Source organism: Oncorhynchus masou, chromosome 2 (assembly GCF_036934945.1).
Source record: "Oncorhynchus masou masou isolate Uvic2021 chromosome 2, UVic_Omas_1.1, whole genome shotgun sequence".
Lineage (NCBI taxonomy): Eukaryota > Metazoa > Chordata > Actinopteri > Salmoniformes > Salmonidae > Oncorhynchus > Oncorhynchus masou.
This window is the reverse complement of record NC_088213.1, coordinates 7946005-7964760: the sequence shown is the minus strand read 5'-3', so window position 1 is coordinate 7964760 and position 18756 is coordinate 7946005. Positions and strand designations below refer to the sequence as shown.

The 18756-nt window shown below is 52.0% G+C and overlaps 1 long non-coding RNA gene across 1 annotated transcript in view; it reads right to left on the bottom strand.

The window, feature by feature from the left end:
* Window positions 1–2550: 2550 nt before the first annotated feature.
* The window catches only part of LOC135553421 (uncharacterized), a 42042-nt gene continuing 25836 nt past the window's right edge, over window positions 2551–18756 (bottom strand). Inside the window, exon 3 of the long non-coding RNA XR_010457578.1 lies at window positions 2551–2563. This is a non-coding gene — a long non-coding RNA (uncharacterized LOC135553421). The remainder of the gene's footprint in view (window positions 2564–18756) is intronic.

Below are 18756 nucleotides of genomic sequence, written 5' to 3'. Positions count from 1 at the left end.
CTCTGGATCAGAGTCTGTTAAATGACTCTCTACTGTAAATCTCTGGATCAGAGAGTCTGTTAAATGACTCTCTACTGTAAGTCTCTGGATCAGAGAGTCTGTTAAATGACTCTCTACTGTAAGTCTCTCTGGATCAGAGAGTCTGTTAAATGACTCTCTACTGTAAGTCTCTCTGGATCAGAGAGTCTGTTAAATGACTCTCTACTGTAAGTCTCTCTGGATCAGAGAGTCTGTTAAATGACTCTCTACTGTAAGTGTCTCTGGATCAGAGTCTGTTAAATGACTCTCTACTGTAAGTGTCTCTGGATCAGAGTCTGTTAAATGACTCTCTACTGTAGTCTCTCTGGATAAGAGAGTCTGTTAAATGACTCTCTACTGTAAGTCTCTCTGGATCAGAGAGTCTGTTAAATGACTCTCTACTGTAAGTCTCTCTGGATCAGAGTCTGTTAAATGACTCTCTACTGTAAGTCTCTCTGGATCAGAGAGTCTGTTAAATGACTCTCTACTGTAAGTCTCTATGGATCAGAGTCTGTTAAATGACTCTCTACTGTAAGTCTCTCTGGATCAGAGAGTCTGTTAAATGACTCTCTACTGTAAGTCTCTCTGGATCAGAGAGTCTGTTAAATGACTCTCTACTGTAAGTCTCTCTGGATCAGAGAGTCTGTTAAATGACTCTCTACTGTAAGTCTCTATGGATCAGAGTCTGTTAAATGACTCTCTACTGTAAGTCTCTCTGGATCAGAGTCTGTTAAATGACTCTCTACTGTAAGTCTCTCTGGATCAGAGAGTCTGTTAAATGACTCTACTGTAAGTCTCTCTGGATCAGAGAGTCTGTTAAATGACTCTCTACTGTAAGTCTCTATGGATCAGAGTCTGTTAAATGACTCTCTACTGTAAGTCTCTCTGGATCAGAGAGTCTGTTAAATGACTCTCTACTGTAAGTCTCTCTGGATCAGAGAGTCTGTTAAATGACTCTCTACTGTAAGTCTCTCTGGATCAGAGTCTGTTAAATGACTCTACTGTAAGTCTCTGGATCAGAGAGTCTGTTAAATGACTCTCTACTGTAAGTCTCTGGATCAGAGAGTCTGTTAAATGACTCTCTACTGTAAGTCTCTGGATCAGAGAGTCTGTTAAATGACTCTCTACTGTAAATCTCTCTGGATCAGAGAGTCTGTTAAATGACTCTCTACTGTAAGTCTCTCTGGATCAGAGTCTGTTAAATGACTCTCTACTGTAAGTCTCTCTGGATCAGAGTCTGTTAAATGACTCTACTGTAAGTCTCTCTGGATCAGAGAGTCTGTTAAATGACTCTCTACTGTAAATCTCTGGATCAGAGAGTCTGTTAAATGACTCTCTACTGTAAGTCTCTCTGGATCAGAGTCTGTTAAATGACTCTCTACTGTAAGTCTCTGGATCAGAGTCTGTTAAATGACTCTCTACTGTAAGTCTCTATGGATTAGTCTGTTAAATGACTCTCTACTGTAAGTCTCTCTGGATCAGAGAGTCTGGTAAATGACTCTCTTCAGAAGCCCCTCTGGACAGCTCTGTTAAATGGTCATCAGAGAGTCTGTTAAATGACTCTCTACTGTAAGTCTCTCTGGATCAGAGAGTCTGTTAAATGACTCTCTACTGTAAATCTCTTCTTAGATCGAGTCTGTTAAATGACTCTCTACTGTAAGTCTCTATGGATAAGAGAGTCTGTTAAATGACTCTCTACTGTAAGTCTCTGGATCAGAGAGTCTGTTAAATGACTCTCTACTGCCAAGTCTCTCTGGATCAGAGAGTCTGTTAAATGACTCTCTACTGTAAGTCTCTGGATCAGAGTCTGTTAAATGACTCTCTACTGTAAATCTCTCTGGATCCAGAGAGTCTGTTAAATGACTCTCTACTGTAAGTCTCTGGATCAGAGAGTCTGTTAAATGACTCTCTACTGTAAGTCTCTCTGGATCAGAGTCTGTTAAATGACTCTCTGCTGTAAATCTCTCTGGATCAGAGTCTGAAAACAATGACTCTCTACTGTAAGTCTCTCTGGATCAGGAGTCTGTTAAATGACTCTCTACTGTAAGTCTTCTGAGTCAAATGTACCTTGTTCCTCTAAAAATGGGGGCCTACGTACAAAAAGCCCAGTAATTTCCAAACGGTTCTGATGTGATTTTAAATACCCCCTCAAATTATTACTGACAGTGCTTTACTCTCATGGTGAAATCCAACATGCTGGAGTACAGAGCCAAAACAACAACCTGTTTCACGGCACCAATACTTTAGAGATCACTGGATGGTTATATTATACATGACGTTATGGCCAATTCTCACGTGACCACACGCAGCATGATAGGTAGGCTGGTTGGGGGTAATAGAGGAGTAGAAAGGCGCAGGTTTAAAGGGGCGCAGGTTTAAGGGGTGCCGTTTAAAGGTGCCGTTTAAAGGGGTGCCGTTTACTCACTGGATGTTCTGGTAGACCTCCGGAGCTGTTGAGCCCCTCCAGTTGTTCCATGAGCAGCTGCAGGTTAGAGTTGATATAGCTCAGCTCCAGAACGACCATCACACTTTGTTGGAGGTCGCCCTGGAGACGGGAAGAGAAAAAGGAAAGGCATGTTAGCGTTCACAATACAAAACTGAAGAAAAAGGGTTGTGGGAGTATACGATAATTTATTTTTCAAGCATTTGAGAAACAAACTTTGACAGACGGGACTGAGCTGTCAGACGAGACTGAGCTGTCAGACGGGACTGAGCTGTCAGACAGAGGTATATTATTATATGTTGTTTACACCCCTGCCACTCTCTCTCCGGGGTGCCCACCCCTGCCACTCACAGAGCACACGGGGGCCCCACCCCTGTGGGTCACAGAGCACACGGGGCCCCGTGGGTCACAGAGCACACGGGGGCCTCGTGGGTCACAGAGCACACGGAGCCTCTTGGGTCACAGAGCCTCTTGGGTCACAGAGCACACGGAGCCTCTTGGGTCACAGAGCACACGGGGCCCCGTGGGTCACAGAGCACACGGGGGCCTCGTGGGTCACAGAGCACACGGGGGCCCCGTGGGTCACAGAGCACACGGGGGCCCCGTGGGTCACAGAGCACACGGGGGCCTCGTGGGTCACAGAGCACACGGGGGCCTCGTGGGTCACAGAGCACACGGGGGCCTCGTGGGTCACAGAGCACACGGGGGCCTCTTGGGTCACAGAGCACACGGGGGCCTCGTGGGTCACAGAGCACACGGGGGCCTCGTGGGTCACAGAGCACACGGAGCCTCTTGGTCTCTCTAAAGCTCTGTGTTGTGGGCCAACAATACAGATGAGGCCCAGACTTATGGATCCCTACCCAGGCAGTGGGGCACTAAGATACACACAGAATGGGTGGGAGAAGAAGACTGATGCCCTCTGGGACCAGAGGGTAATGGGCTAGTGGGGCCTGACCCAGGAGGGGGACAGAAGACTGACTGACTGACCGGAGACAGAGGACTGACTGACTGACCGGAGACAGAGGACTGACTGACTGACCGGAGACAGAGGACTGACTGACTGACCGGAGACAGAGGACTGACTGACTGACCGGAGACAGAGGACTGACTGACCGGAGACAGGGACTGACTGACCGGAGACAGAGGACTGACTGACTGAGACAGAGGACTGACTGACTGACCGGAGACAGAGGACTGACTGACTGACCGGAGACAGAGGACTGACTGACTGACCGGAGACAGAGGACTGACTGACTGACCGGAGACAGAGGACTGACTGACCGGAGACAGAGGACTGACTGACCGGAGACAGAGGACTGACTGACTGGAGACAGAGGACGGACTGACCGCAGACAGAGGACTGACTGACTGGAGACAGAGGACTGACTGACTGGAGACAGAGGACTGACTGACTGGAGACAGAGGACTGACTGACTGGAGACAGAGGACTGACTGACCGCAGACAGAGGACTGACTGACCGGAGACAGAGGACTGACTGACTGGAGACAGAGGACGGACTGACTGGAGACAGAGGACTGACTGACCGGAGACAGAGGACTGACTGACTGGAGACAGAGGACTGACAGACCGGAGACAGAGGACTGACTGACTGGAGACAGAGGACTGACTGACCAGAGACAGAGGACTGACTGACTGGAGACAGAGGACTGACTGACTGAGACAGAGGACTGACTGACTGAGACAGAGGACTGACTGACCGCAGACAGAGGACTGACTGGAGACAGAGGACTGACTGACTGGAGACAGAGGACGGACTGACTGGAGACAGAGGACTGACTGACCGGAGACAGAGGACTGACTGACTGGAGACAGAGGACTGACTGGAGACAGAGGACTGACTGACCGCAGACAGAGGACTGACTGACTGGAGACAGAGGACTGACTGACTGGAGACAGAGGACTGACTGACTGGAGACAGAGGACTGACTGACTGGAGACAGAGGACTGACTGACTGGAGACAGAGGACTGACTGACTGGAGACAGAGGACTGACTGACTGGAGACAGAGGACTGACCGGAGACAGAGGACTGACTGACTGACCGAGACAGAGGACTGACTGACTGACCGGAGACAGAGGACTGACTGACCGGAGACAGAGGACTGACTGACCGGAGACAGAGGACTGACTGACCGGAGACAGAGGACTGACTGACTGACCGGAGACAGAGGACTGACTGACCGGAGACAGAGGACTGACTGACCGGAGACAGAGGACTGACTGACTGGAGACAGAGGACGGACTGACTGGAGACAGAGGACTGACTGACCGGAGACAGAGGACTGACTGACCGGAGACAGAGGACTGACTGACTGACTGGAGACAGAGGACTGACTGACTGACCGGAGACAGAGGACGGACTGACTGGAGACAGAGGACGGACTGACTGGAGACAGAGGACTGACTGACTGACCGGAGACAGAGGACTGACTGACTGGAGACAGAGGACTGACTGACTGGAGACAGAGGACTGACTGGAGACAGAGGACTGACTGGAGACCCGACAGAGGACTGACTGAGACAGAGGACTGACTGACTGACCGGAGACAGAGGACTGACTGACTGGAGACAGAGGACGGACTGACTGGAGACAGAGGACTGACTGACTGGAGACAGAGGACCTGACTGACCGGGAGACAGAGACGACTGACTGACCGGAGACAGAGGACCACTGACTGGAGACAGAGGACTGACTGACTGGAGACAGAGGACTGACTGACTGACCGGAGACAGAGGACTGACTGACCGGAGACAGAGGACTGACTGACTGACCGGAGACAGAGGACTGACTGACTGACCGGAGACAGAGGACTGACTGACCGGAGACAGAGGACTGACTGACTGACCGGAGACAGAGGACTGACTGACTGACCGGAGACAGAGGACGGACTGACTGGAGACAGAGGACTGACTGACTGGAGACAGAGGACGGACTGACCGGGACAGAGGACGGACTGACCGGAGACAGAGGACGGACTGACCGGAGACAGAGGACTGACTGACCGGAGACAGAGGACTGACTGACCGGAGACAGAGGACTGACTGACCGGAGACAGAGGACTGACTGACCGGAGACAGAGGACTGACTGACCGGAGACAGAGGACTGACTGACCGGAGACAGAGGACTGACTGACCGGAGACAGAGGACTGACTGACCGGAGACAGAGACTGACTGGAGACAGAGGACTGACTGACCGGAGACAGAGGACTGACTGACTGACCGGAGACAGAGGACTGACTGACCGGAGACAGAGGACTGACTGACCGAGACAGAGGACTGACTGACTGACTGACCGGAGACAGAGGACTGACTGACCGGAGACAGAGGACTGACTGACGGAGACAGAGGACCGACTGACCGGAGACAGAGGCACTGACTGACTGGAGACAGAGGACTGACTGACTGGAGACAGAGGACTGACTGACCGGAGACAGAGGACTGACTGACTGACTGGAGACAGAGGACTGACTGACCGGAGACAGAGGACTGACTGACTGACTGGAGACAGAGGACTGACTGACTGACTGGAGACAGAGGACTGTCTGACTGACTGGAGACAGAGGACTGACTGACTGACTGACCGGAGACAGAGGACTGACTGACCGGAGACAGAGGACTGACTGACTGACTGGAGACAGAGGACTGTCTGACTGACTGGAGACAGAGGACTGACTGGAGACAGAGGACTGACTGACTGACTGGAGACAGAGGACTGACTGACTGGAGACAGAGGACTGACTGACTGGAGACAGAGGACTGACTGACTGGAGACAGAGGACTGACTGACTGACCGGAGACAGAGGACTGACTGACCGGAGACAGAGGACTGACTGACTGACCGGAGACAGAGGACTGACTGACCGACCGGAGACAGAGGACTGACTGACCGACCGGAGACAGAGGACTGACTGACTGACCGGAGACAGAGGACTGACTGACCGGAGACAGAGGACTGACTGACTGGAGACAGAGGACTGACTGACTGACCGGGAGACAGAGGACTGACTGACTGACCGGAGACAGAGGACTGACTGACCGACCGGAGACAGAGGACTGACTGACCGACCGGAGACAGAGGACTGACTGACTGGAGACAGAGGACTGACTGGAGACAGAGGACTGACTGACTGACCGGAGACAGAGGACTGACTGACTGAATAGAGACAGAGGACTGACTGACCGGAGACAGAGGACTGACTGACCGAGGAGACAGAGGACTGACTGACTGACCGGAGACAGAGGACTGACTGACCGACCTGGAGACAGAGGACTGACTGACCGGAGACAGAGGACTGACTGACCGGAGACAGAGGACTGACTGACCGGAGACAGAGGACTGACTGACCGGAGACAGAGGACTGACTGACCGGAGACAGAGGACTGACTGACCGGAGACAGAGGACTGACTGACCAGAGACAGAGGACTGACTGACCGGAGACAGAGGACTGACTGACCGGAGACAGAGGACTGACTGACCGGAGACAGAGGACTGACTGACCGGAGACAGAGGACTGACTGACCGGAGACAGAGGACTGACTGACCGGAGACAGAGGACTGACTGACCGGAGACAGAGGACTGACTGACCGGAGACAGAGGACTGACAGACTGGAGACAGAGGACGGACTGACTGGAGACAGAGGACTGACTGACCGGAGACAGAGGACTGACTGACTGGAGACAGAGGACTGACTGACCGGAGACAGAGGACTGACTGACCGGAGACAGAGGACTGACTGACTGGAGACAGAGGACTGACTGACTGACCGGAGACAGAGGACTGACTGACCGGAGACAGAGGACTGACTGACCGGAGACAGAGGACTGACAGACTGGAGACAGAGGACTGACAGACTGGAGACAGAGGACGGACTGACTGGAGACAGAGGACGGACTGACTGGAGACAAGGCGAGGTCCATGGGAACAGCTCAGTTGAGACATAGTCAGAGTCCCAAATGTCAGATGGCACTCTATTCTCTACATAGTGCACTACTTTTGACCAGGTCCAATAGGGTGTGTGCCATTTGGGACACGGCTAGATGAGGTTTCCTGACCTGGCTCTGATATTGGCCTAGATGGCTCAGGGGACAGGATTCATCCAGCTCATCACCACAGTTCATATACAGTCACACACCAATACATGGAAACACTTAGACCCTAATGAGTGGTGTGGTGGAGCTACAGCCATTCTCCTGAATCTGCACGTTTTATATTCTGGCATAAATTCCATGTATTTCCAGGGGTTTGAGAAGGACCTCTTCCAGAGAGGAAGTGAAGGACCGCTGAGGTCAGACTAGATACAGTGGGGTTCAAATGGTACCCTATTCACTACATAGTGCACTACTTTACACCAGGGCCCATAGGGCTCAGGCCAATAGTAGTGCACTACTTTACACCAGGGCCCATAGGGCTCAGGTCAATAGTAGTGCACTATATATATGGAATAGGAGCCATTGAGGACTCATCCATAATGACAGACCCTGACTCCGGAAACTCAGTTCACACAGTAGGGAAACAGTAGACAGGAGAGACAGTAAGAACAGTAGAGACAGTAGAGAGACAGTAAGAACAGTAGAGACAGTAAGAGCCGTAGAGAGACAGTAAGAACAGTAGAGAGAGACAGTAGAGAGAGAGAGTAAGAACAGTAGAGAGACAGTAAGAACAGTAGAGAGACAGTAAGAACAGTAGAGAGAGGCAGTAGAGACAGTAAGAACAGTAGAGACACAGTAGAGAGACAGTAAGAACAGTTGAGACAGTAAGAGCCGTAGAGAGACAGAGAGAGACAGTAAGAACAGTAGAGAGAGAGTAAGAACAGTAGAGAGGCAGTAGAGACAGTAAGAACAGAGAGACAGTAAGAACAGAGAGACAGTAAGAACAGAGAGACAGTAAGAACAGAGAGACAGTAAGAACAGAGAGACAGTAAGAACAGAGAGACAGTAAGAACAGAGAGACAGTAAGAACAGAGAGACAGTAAGAACAGAGAGAGTAAGAACAGGAGAGAGACAGTAAGAACAGGAGAGAGACAGTAGAGAGAGAGAGAGACAGTAAGAACAGTAAGAACAGTAGAGAGAGATAGTAAGAACAGAGAGACCGTAAGAGCAGTAGAGAGACCGTAAGAGCAGTAGAGAGACCGTAAGAGCAGTAGAGAGACCGTAAGACTAGTAGAGAGACAGTAAGACCAGTAGAGAGACAGTAAGAGCAGTAGAGAGACAGTAAGAGCAGTAGAGACAGTAGAGAGACAGTAGAGAGACAGTAAGAGCAGTAGAGAGACAGTAGAGAGACAGTAAGAGCAGTAGAGAGACAGTAAGAGCAGTAGAGAGACAGTAAGAGCAGTAGAGAGACAGTAAGAGCAGTAGAGAGACAGTAAGAGCAGTAGAGAGACAGTAAGAGCAGTAGAGAGACAGTAAGAGCAGTAGAGAGACAGTAAGAGCAGTAGAGAGACAGTAAGAGCAGTAGAGAGACAGTAAGAGCAGTGGAGAGACAGTAAACACGGTAGAGAGACAGGAGGAGAGAGACAGGAGAGACACAGTAGAGACAGTAGAGAGACAGTAAGAGCAGTAGAGAGACAGTAAACACGGTAGAGACCAGTGGATTATTATCAGGGAGTGACTCCACATAAATAAACCTGGACAAACCAGTCGGTCTGGTCGGTACACTTCTTTACCTGCTGCTAGGAGAGAGGAGGAACGTAGAACCACTGAAACCTGACAACAGATGGGGGAAGAAAGAAAGAGACAGAGAGAGGCCAGGTGAGGGTATAGGGGAGGACAGGGAGAGGCCAGGTGAGGGTATAGGGGAGGACAGAGAGAGAGGGGCCAGGTGAGTGTATAGGGGAGGACAGAGAGACAGAGAGAGGCCAGGTGAGGGTATAGGGGAGGACAGAGAGAGAGGGGCCAGGTGAGGGTATAGGGAGGAGGACAGAGAGAGAGGGAGAGGCCAGGTGAGGGTATAGGGGAGGACAGGAGAGGCCAGGTGAGGGTATAGGGGGAGGACAGAGAGAGAGGGGGCCAGGTGAGTGTATAGGGGAGGACAGAGAGACAGAGAGAGGCCAGGTGAGGGTATAGGGGAGGACAGAGAGAGAGGGGCCAGGTGAGGGTATAGGGGAGGACAGAGAGAGGCCAGGTGAGGGCATAGGGGAGGACAGCGAGAGAGGGGCCAGGTGGTGTATAGGGAGGACAGAGAGACAGAGAGAGGCCAGGTGAGGGTATAGGGGAGGACAGGGAGAGGCCAGGTGAGGGTATAGGGGAGGACAGGGAGAGGCCAGGTGAGGGTATAGGGGAGGACAGAGAGAGAGGGGCCAGGAGAGGGTATAGGGGAGGACAGAGAGAGGCCAGGTGAGGGTATAGGGAGGACAGAGAGAGAGGGGCCAGGTGAGTGTATAGGGGAGGACAGAGAGACAGAGAGAGAGGCCAGGTGAGGGTATAGGGGAGGACAGAGAGAGGGGCCAGGTGAGGGTATAGGGGAGAACAGAGAGAGGCCAGGTGAGGGTATAGGGGAGGACAGAGGCCAGGGGAGGACAGAGGACAGAGGCCAGGTGAGTGTATAGGGGAGGACAGAGAGAGAGAGGCCAGGTGAGGTATAGGGGGACAGGAGAGAGAGGGGCAGAGGGTAGGGGAGGACAGAGAGAGAGGGAGACGCCAGGTGAGGGTATAGGGGAGGACAGAGAGAGAGGCCAGGTGAGGGTATAGGGAGGACAGAGAGAGAGAGGCCAGGTGAGGGTATAGGGAGGGGAGAGAGAGAGGCCAGGTGAGGGTATAGGGGAGGACAGAGAGAGGCCAGGTGAGGGTATAGGGGAGGACAGAGGTGAGGGGTGAGGGTATAGGGGAGGACAGAGAGGGGCCAGGTGAGGGTATAGGGGAGGACAGAGAGGGGCCAGGTGAGGGTATAGGGGAGGACAGAGAGAGGCCAGGTGAGGGCATAGGGGAGGACAGAGAGAGGCCAGGTGAGGGTATAGGGGAGGACAGAGAGAGAGGAGAGGCCAGGTGAGGGTATAGGGGAGGACAGAGAGAGGCCAGGTGAGGGTATAGGGGAGGACAGAGAGAGAGGGAGAGGCCAGGTGAGGGTATAGGGGAGGACAGAGAGAGGCCAGGTGAGGGTATAGGGGAGGACAGAGAGAGGCCAGGTGAGGGTATAGGGGAGGACAGAGAGAGAGGGAGGGGCCAGGTGAGGGTATAGGGGAGGACAGAGAGAGAGGGAGGGGCCAGGTGAGGGTATAGGGGAGGACAGAGAGAGAGGGAGAGGCCAGGTGAGGGTATAGGGGAGGACAGAGAGAGAGGGCCAGGTGAGGGTATAGGGGAGGACAGAGAGAGAGGGAGAGGCCAGGTGAGGGTATAGGGGAGGACAGAGAGAGAGGGGAGAGGCCAGGTGAGGGTATAGGGGAGGACAGAGAGAGGCCAGGTGAGGGTATAGGGGAGGACAGAGAGGGGCCAGGTGAGGGTATAGGGGAGGACAGAGAGAGAGGGAGAGGCCAGGTGAGGGTATAGGGGAGGACAGAGAGAGAGGGAGAGGCCAGGTGAGGGTATAGGGGAGGACAGAGAGAGGCCAGGTGAGGGTATAGGGGAGGACAGAGAGAGGGAGAGGCCAGGTGAGGGTATAGGGGAGGACAGAGAGAGGCCAGGTGAGGGTATAGGGGAGGACAGAGGAGTAAATCCAGGTCCCCTCTGTAGTCCACCTGCCTCTCTCTCCTGCCACTCCCCAGGAGTCAGGAATGCTGTTTACATTCCAGCCAGGTAGAAAAGACAGGTGGAACATAATCTCTTCAGACCTGCTTAGTGTTTTGAAAGTTCAAAGTCCCCTACAAAATAAAAACAATATAATCATTTACGCCATTCAGCAGACACTTTTATCCAACGTAAATTAGAGTAATGCGTGCATCCATTTTATTTCTTTACATATGGTTGGTCCCTGGAATCAAACCCCCTATCCTGGCATTACAAGCACCATGTTCTACCACCTGATCTCCAGAGGACCATCTAAATCCTTTGGCAAACATGTTGGAAGAATGCATCTTAACCAGCCAAGAAAACATACAAGTACCTGAAACTTCAATACACGGTCTCTCTGCACCTACTCATTGGTTCCACCCGCTGCAGTGTTGGCAGACGAACACACACACACACCGCTGAGTTAATCTTCTGGCCCCAAGTCCTTACCCACTGTGGACTGGGCCAAGGAGGGCCAGGAGTTAGCCGTCCTTACCCACTGTGGACTGGGCCAAGGAGGGCCAGGAGTTAGCCGTCCCTTACCCACTGTGGACTGGGCCAAGGAGGGCCAGGAGTTAGCCGTCCTTACCCACTGTGGACTGGGCCAAGGAGGGCCAGGAGTTAGCCGTCCTTACCCACTGTGGACTGGGCCAAGGAGGGCCAGGAGTTAGCCGTCCTTACCCACTGTGGACTGGGCCAAGGAGGGCCAGGAGTTAGCCGTCCTTACCCACTGTGGACTGGGCCAAGGAGGGCCAGGAGTTAGCCGTCCTTACCCACTGTGGACTGGGCCAAGGAGGGCCAGGAGTTAGCCTGGAAATACTGGGAGGACTGCAGGGTTCTCTGAAGCTGACAGGCTGCTCCAGTACAGCCTCATGTCATCTCAGTCACTTAGATCAGGTCAGGGTTCATCTCAGTAACTTAGATCAGGTCAGGGTTCATCTCAGTAACTTAGATCAGGTCAGGGTTCATCTCAGTAACTTAGATCAGGTCAGGGTTCATCTCAGTAACTTAGATCAGGTCAGGGTTCATCTCAGTGCCTTAGATCAGGTTCATCTCAGTAACTTAGATCAGGTCAGGGTTCATCTCAGTAACTTAGATCAGGTCAGGGTTCATCTCAGTGCCTTAGATCAGGGTTCATCTCAGTAACTTAGATCAGGTCAGGGTTCATCTCAGTAACTTAGATCAGGTCAGGGTTCATCTCAGTAACTTAGATCAGGTCAGGTTCATCTCAGTAACTTAGATCAGGTCAGGGTTCATCTCAGTAACTTAGATCAGGTCAGGGTTCATCTCAGTGCCTTAGATCAGGGTTCATCTCAGTAACTTAGATCAGGTCAGGGTTCATCTCAGTAACTTAGATCAGGTCAGGGTTCATCTCAGTAACTTAGATCAGGTCAGGGTTCATCTCAGTGCCTTAGATCAGGTCAGGGTTCATCTCAGTAACTTAGATCAGGTCAGGGTTCATCTCAGTAACTTAGATCAGGTCAGGTTCATCTCAGTAACTTAGATCAGGTCAGGGTTCATCTCAGTAACTTAGATCAGGTCAGGGTTCATCTCAGTGCCTTAGATCAGGTCAGGGTTCATCTCAGTGCCTTAGATCAGGTCAGGTTCATCTCAGTGTCTTAGATCAGGTCAGGGTTCATCTCAGTAACTTAGATCAGGTCAGGGTTCATCTCAGTACCTTAGGTCAGGGTTCATCTCAGTACCTTAGGGTCAGGGTTCATCTCAGTAACTTAGATCAGGTCAGGGTTCATCTCAGTGCCTTAGATCAGGTCAGGGTTCATCTCAGTGCCTTAGATCAGGTCAGGGTTCATCTCAGTACCTTAGATCAGGTCAGGGTTCATCTCAGTAACTTAGATCAGGTCAGGGTTCATCTCAGTACCTTAGATCAGGTCAGGGTTCATCTCAGTACCTTAGATCAGGTCAGGGTTCATCTCAGTAACTTAGATCAGGTCAGGGTTCATCTCAGTAACTTAGATCAGGTCAGGGTTCATCTCAGTGCCTTAGATCAGGTTCATCTCAGTAACTTAGATCAGGTCAGGGTTCATCTCAGTAACTTAGATCAGGTCAGGGTTCATCTCAGTAACTTAGATCAGGTCAGGGTTCATCTCAGTAACTTAGATCAGGTCAGGGTTCATCTCAGTACCTTAGATCAGGTCAGGGTTCATCTCAGTAACTTAGATCAGGTCAGGGTTCATCTCAGTAACTTAGATCAGGTCAGGGTTCATCTCAGTAACTTAGATCAGGTCAGGGTTCATCTCAGTAACTTAGATCAGGTCAGGGTTCATCTCAGTAACTTAGATCAGGTCAGGGTTCATCTCAGTGCCTTAGATCAGGGTTCATCTCAGTAACTTAGATCAGGTCAGGGTTCATCTCAGTAACTTAGATCAGGTCAGGGTTCATCTCAGTAACTTAGATCAGGTCAGGGTTCATCTCAGTAACTTAGATCAGGTCAGGGTTCATCTCAGTAACTTAGATCAGGTCAGGTTCATCTCAGTACCTTAGATCAGGTCAGGGTTCATCTCAGTAACTTAGATCAGGTCAGGGTTCATCTCAGTAACTTAGATCAGGTCAGGGTTCATCTCAGTAACTTAGATCAGGTCAGGTTCATCTCAGTAACTTAGATCAGGTCAGGGTTCATCTCAGTAACTTAGATCAGGTCAGGGTTCATCTCAGTAACTTAGATCAGGTCAGGTTCATCTCAGTACCTTAGATCACTAGATACCTACCAATCCCCCCACCACTAGATACCTACCAATCCCCCCACCACCTACCAATCCCCACCACCTACCAATCACCCCACCACCTACCAATCCCCCCACCACCTACCAATCCCCCCACCACCTACCAATCCCCCCACCACCTACCAATCCCCCCACCACTAGATACCTACCAATCCCCCCACCACCTACCAATCCCCCCACCACCTACCAATCCCCCCACCACCTACCAATCCCCCACCACTAGATACCTACCAATCCCCCCACCACTAGATACCTACCAATCCCCCCACCACCTACCAATCCCCCCACCACCTACCAATCCCCCCACCACCTACCAATCCCCCCACCGCCACTAGATACCTACCAATCCCCCCCCACCGCCACGAGATACAGACCAATCCCCCCACTAGATACCTACCAATCCCCCCACCGCCACGAGATACAGACCAATCCCCCCACCGCCACTAGATACCTACCAAGCCCCCCACCGCCACTAGATACCTACCGATCCCCCCACCGCCACTAGATACCTACCGATCCCCCCACCGCCACTAGATACCTACCGATCCCCCCACCGCCACTAGATACCTACCGATCCCCCCACCGCCACTAGATACCTACCGATCCCCCCACCGCCACTAGATACCTACCGATCCCCCCACCGCCACTAGATACCTACCGATCCCCCACCGCCACTAGATACCTACCCCATCCCCCCACCACCACTAGATACCTACCGATCCCCCCACCACCACTAGATACCTACCAATCCCCCCACCACCACTAGATACCTACCAACCCCCCACCACTAGATACCTACCAATCCCCCACCACCACTAGATACCTACCAATCCCCCCACCACTAGATACCTACCGATCCCCCCACCACCACTAGATACCTACCGATCCCCCCACCACCACTAGATACCTACCGATCCCCCCACCACCACTAGATACCTACCGATCCCCCCACCACCACTAGATACCTACCAATCCCCCACCACCACTAGATACCTACCGATCCCACCCACCACTAGATACCTACCAATCCCCCCACCACTAGATACCTACCAATCCCCCCACCACCACTAGATACCTACCAATCCCCCCCCACCACCACTAGATACCTACCAACCCCCCACCACCACTAGATACCTACCACCCCCCCCACCACCACTAGATACCTACCAATCCCCCCACCGCCACTAGATACCTACCAATCCCCCCCCCCACCGCCACTAGATACCTACCAATCCCCCCACCGCCACTAGATACCTACCGATCCCCCCCACCGCCACTAGATACCTACCGATCCCCCCACCGCCACTAGATACCTACCGATCCCCCCACCGCCACTAGATACCTACCGATCCCCCCACCGCCACTAGATACCTACCGATCCCCCCCACCGCCACTAGATACCTACCGATCCCCCCACCGCCACTAGATACCTACCGATCCCCCACCACCACTAGATACCTACCAACCCCCCCACCACTAGATACCTACCAATCCCCCCCCACCACTAGATACCTACCAATCCCCCCACCACTAGATACCTACCAATCCCCCCACCACTAGATACCTACCAATCCCCCCACCACTAGATACCTACCAATCCCCCCACCACTAGATGCCTACCAATCCCCCACCACTAGATGCCTACCAATCCCCCCCCACCACTAGATGCCTACCAATCCCCCCACCACTAGATACCTACCAATCCCCCCACCACTAGATACCTACCAATCCCCCCACCACTAGATACCTACCAATCCCCCCACCACTAGATACCTACCAATCCCCCCACCACACCGCGGTCCACAAGCATGTCAACGGGCTGATTTAGAAAAGGTACCTCAGTAAGGACTAGCCTATAGACTGTCAGGCTGATCCAAGGTACCTCAGTAAGGACTAGCCTATAGACTGTCAGGCTGATCCAAGGTACCTCATTAAGGACTAGCCTATAGACTGTCAGGCTGATCCAAGGTACCTCAGTAAGGACTAGCCTATAGACTGTCAGGCTGATCCAAGGTATCTCAGTAAGGACTAGCCTATAGACTGTCCAGCAGACTGTCAGGCTGGTCCAAGGTACCTCAGTAAGGACTAGCCTATAGACTGTCAGGCTGATCCAAGGTACCTCAGTAAGGACTAGCCTATAGACTGTCAGGCTGATCCAAGGTACCTCAGTAAGGACTAGCCTATAGACTGTCAGGCTGATCCAAGGTATCTCAGTAAGGACTAGCCTATAGACTGTCCAGCAGACTGTCAGGCTGGTCCAAGGTACCTCAGTAAGGACTAGCCTATAGACTGTCAGGCTGATCCAAGGTACCTCAGTAAGGACTAGCCTATAGACTGTCAGGCTGATCCAAGGTACCTCAGTAAGGACTAGCCTATAGACTGTCAGGCTGATCCAAGGTACCTCAGTAAGGACTAGCCTATAGACTGTCAGGCTGATCCAAGGTACCTCAGTAAGGACTAGCCTATAGACTGTCAGGCTGATCCAAGGTATCTCAGTAAGGACTAGCCTATAGACTGTCAGGCTGATCCAAGGTACCTCAGTAAGGACTAGCCTATAGACTGTCAGGCTGATCCAAGGTACCTCAGTAAGGACTAGCCTATAGACTGTCAGGCTGATCCAAGGTATCTCAGTAAGGACTAGCCTATAGACTGTCAGGCTGATCCAAGGTACCTTAGTAAGGACTAGCCTATAGACTGTCAGGCTGATCCAAGGTACCTCAGTAAGGACTAGCCTATAGACTGTCAGGCTGATCCAAGGTACCTCAGTAAGGACTAGCCTATAGACTGTTCAGCAGACTGTCAGGCTGGTCCAAGGTACCTCAGTAAGGACTAGCCTATAGACTGTCAGGCTGATCCAAGGTACCTCATTAAGGACTAGCCTATAGACTGTCAGGCTGATCCAAGGTACCTCATTAAGGACTAGCCTATAGACTGTCAGGCTGATCCAAGGTATCTCAGTAAGGACTAGCCTATAGACTGTTCAGCAGACTGTCAGGCTGGTCCAAGGTACCTCAGTAAGGACTAGCCTATAGACTGTCAGGCTGGTCCAAGGTACCTCAGTAAGGACTAGCCTATAGACTGTCAGGCTGATCCAAGGTACCTCAGTAAGGACTAGCCTATAGACTGTCAGGCTGGTCCAAGGTACCTCAGTAAGGACTAGCCTATAGACTGTCAGGCTGGTCCAAGGTACCTCAGTAAGGACTAGCCTATAGACTGTCAGGCTGGTCCAAGGTACCTCAGTAAGGACTAGCCTATAGACTGTTCAGCAGACTGTCAGGCTGGTCCAAGGTACCTCAGTAAGGACTAGCCTATAGACTGTCAGGCTGATCCAAGGTACCTCAGTAAGGACTAGCCTATAGACTGTCAGGCTGATCCAAGGTACCTCAGTAAGGACTAGCCTATAGACTGTCATGCTGATCCAAGGTACCTCAGTAAGGACTAGCCTATAGACTGTCAGGCTGATCCAAGGTACCTCAGTAAGGACTAGCCTATAGACTGTCATGCTGATCCAAGGTACCTCAGTAAGGACTTGCCTATAGACTGTCAGGCTGATCCAAGGTACCTCAGTAAGGACTAGCCTATAGACTGTCAGGCTGATCCAAGGTATCTCAGTAAGGACTAGCCTATAGACTGTTCAGCAGACTGTCAGGCTGGTCCAAGGTACCTCAGTAAGGACTAGCCTATAGACTGTCAGGCTGGTCCAAGGTACCTCAGTAAGGACTAGCCTATAGACTGTCAGGCTGGTCCAAGGTACCTCAGTAAGGACTAGCCTATAGACTGTCAGGCTGGTCCAAGGTACCTCAGTAAGGACTAGCCTATAGACTGTCAGGCTGGTCCAAGGTACCTCAGTAAGGACTAGCCTATAGACTGTCAGGCTGATCCAAGGTATCTCAGTAAGGACTAGCCTATAGACTGTTCAGCAGACTGTCAGGCTGGTCCAAGGTACCTCAGTAAGGACTAGCCTATAGACTGTCAGGCTGGTCCAAGGTACCTCAGTAAGGACTAGCCTATAGACTGTTCAGCAGACTGTCAGGCTGATCCATATACTGGACAGTGTACTCCAGAACGTCTTTTGAATTAGGTTGAATTTGATATATGGTGCTGTATGAGAGCATTCCTGTGGACAAGCCTCTCCTTGCCCATACTCCCAACGCTCCATGCTGCAGCCATCATGACCTCTACTGGAATCATATTACAGGCTGTTCATATCAGCTCCTCCTAGCTGCCACAGGCCTCAGCCAAACCACACAACCACAAGGGGAGAGGAGACACAGTGAGAAGGAGAGAGGAGAGGAGGAGACACAGTGAGGAGGGGAGAGGAGGAGACACAGTGAGGATGGGAGAGGAGGAGGAGAGGAGGAGAGGGGGGGGAGAGGAGGAGACACAGGAGGAGAGAGGAGGAAAGAGGGACACAGTGAGGAGAGGAGGAGACACAGTGAGGAGGGGAGAGGAGAGGAGACAGTGAGGAGGGGAGGAGACACAGTGATGAGGAGAGAGGAGGGGAGAGGAGGAGACACAGTGAGGAGAGGAGGAGACACAGAGGAGAGGAGGAGGGGGAGGGGGGGGGACGGTAAAAGCTGCTGATGACATCAAAGAGATTTGTCACACTGTGGCACGGAGCCTTTGTCCGCCTTGCACCATGGCAACGGACAACACACTAAACAGTAGGCCAGGTCACCGGGGCAACTGATTATCTAGGCATCATTATCTGTGTTTACTAACCTGGAGCGTACACACACAGAGAGAGGCATTCTGGGAAAACACAGAATAACAGCCTCACCTCAACACAGATCAAATATATAACTTTATTGGCAACCTTGGAGTTTAC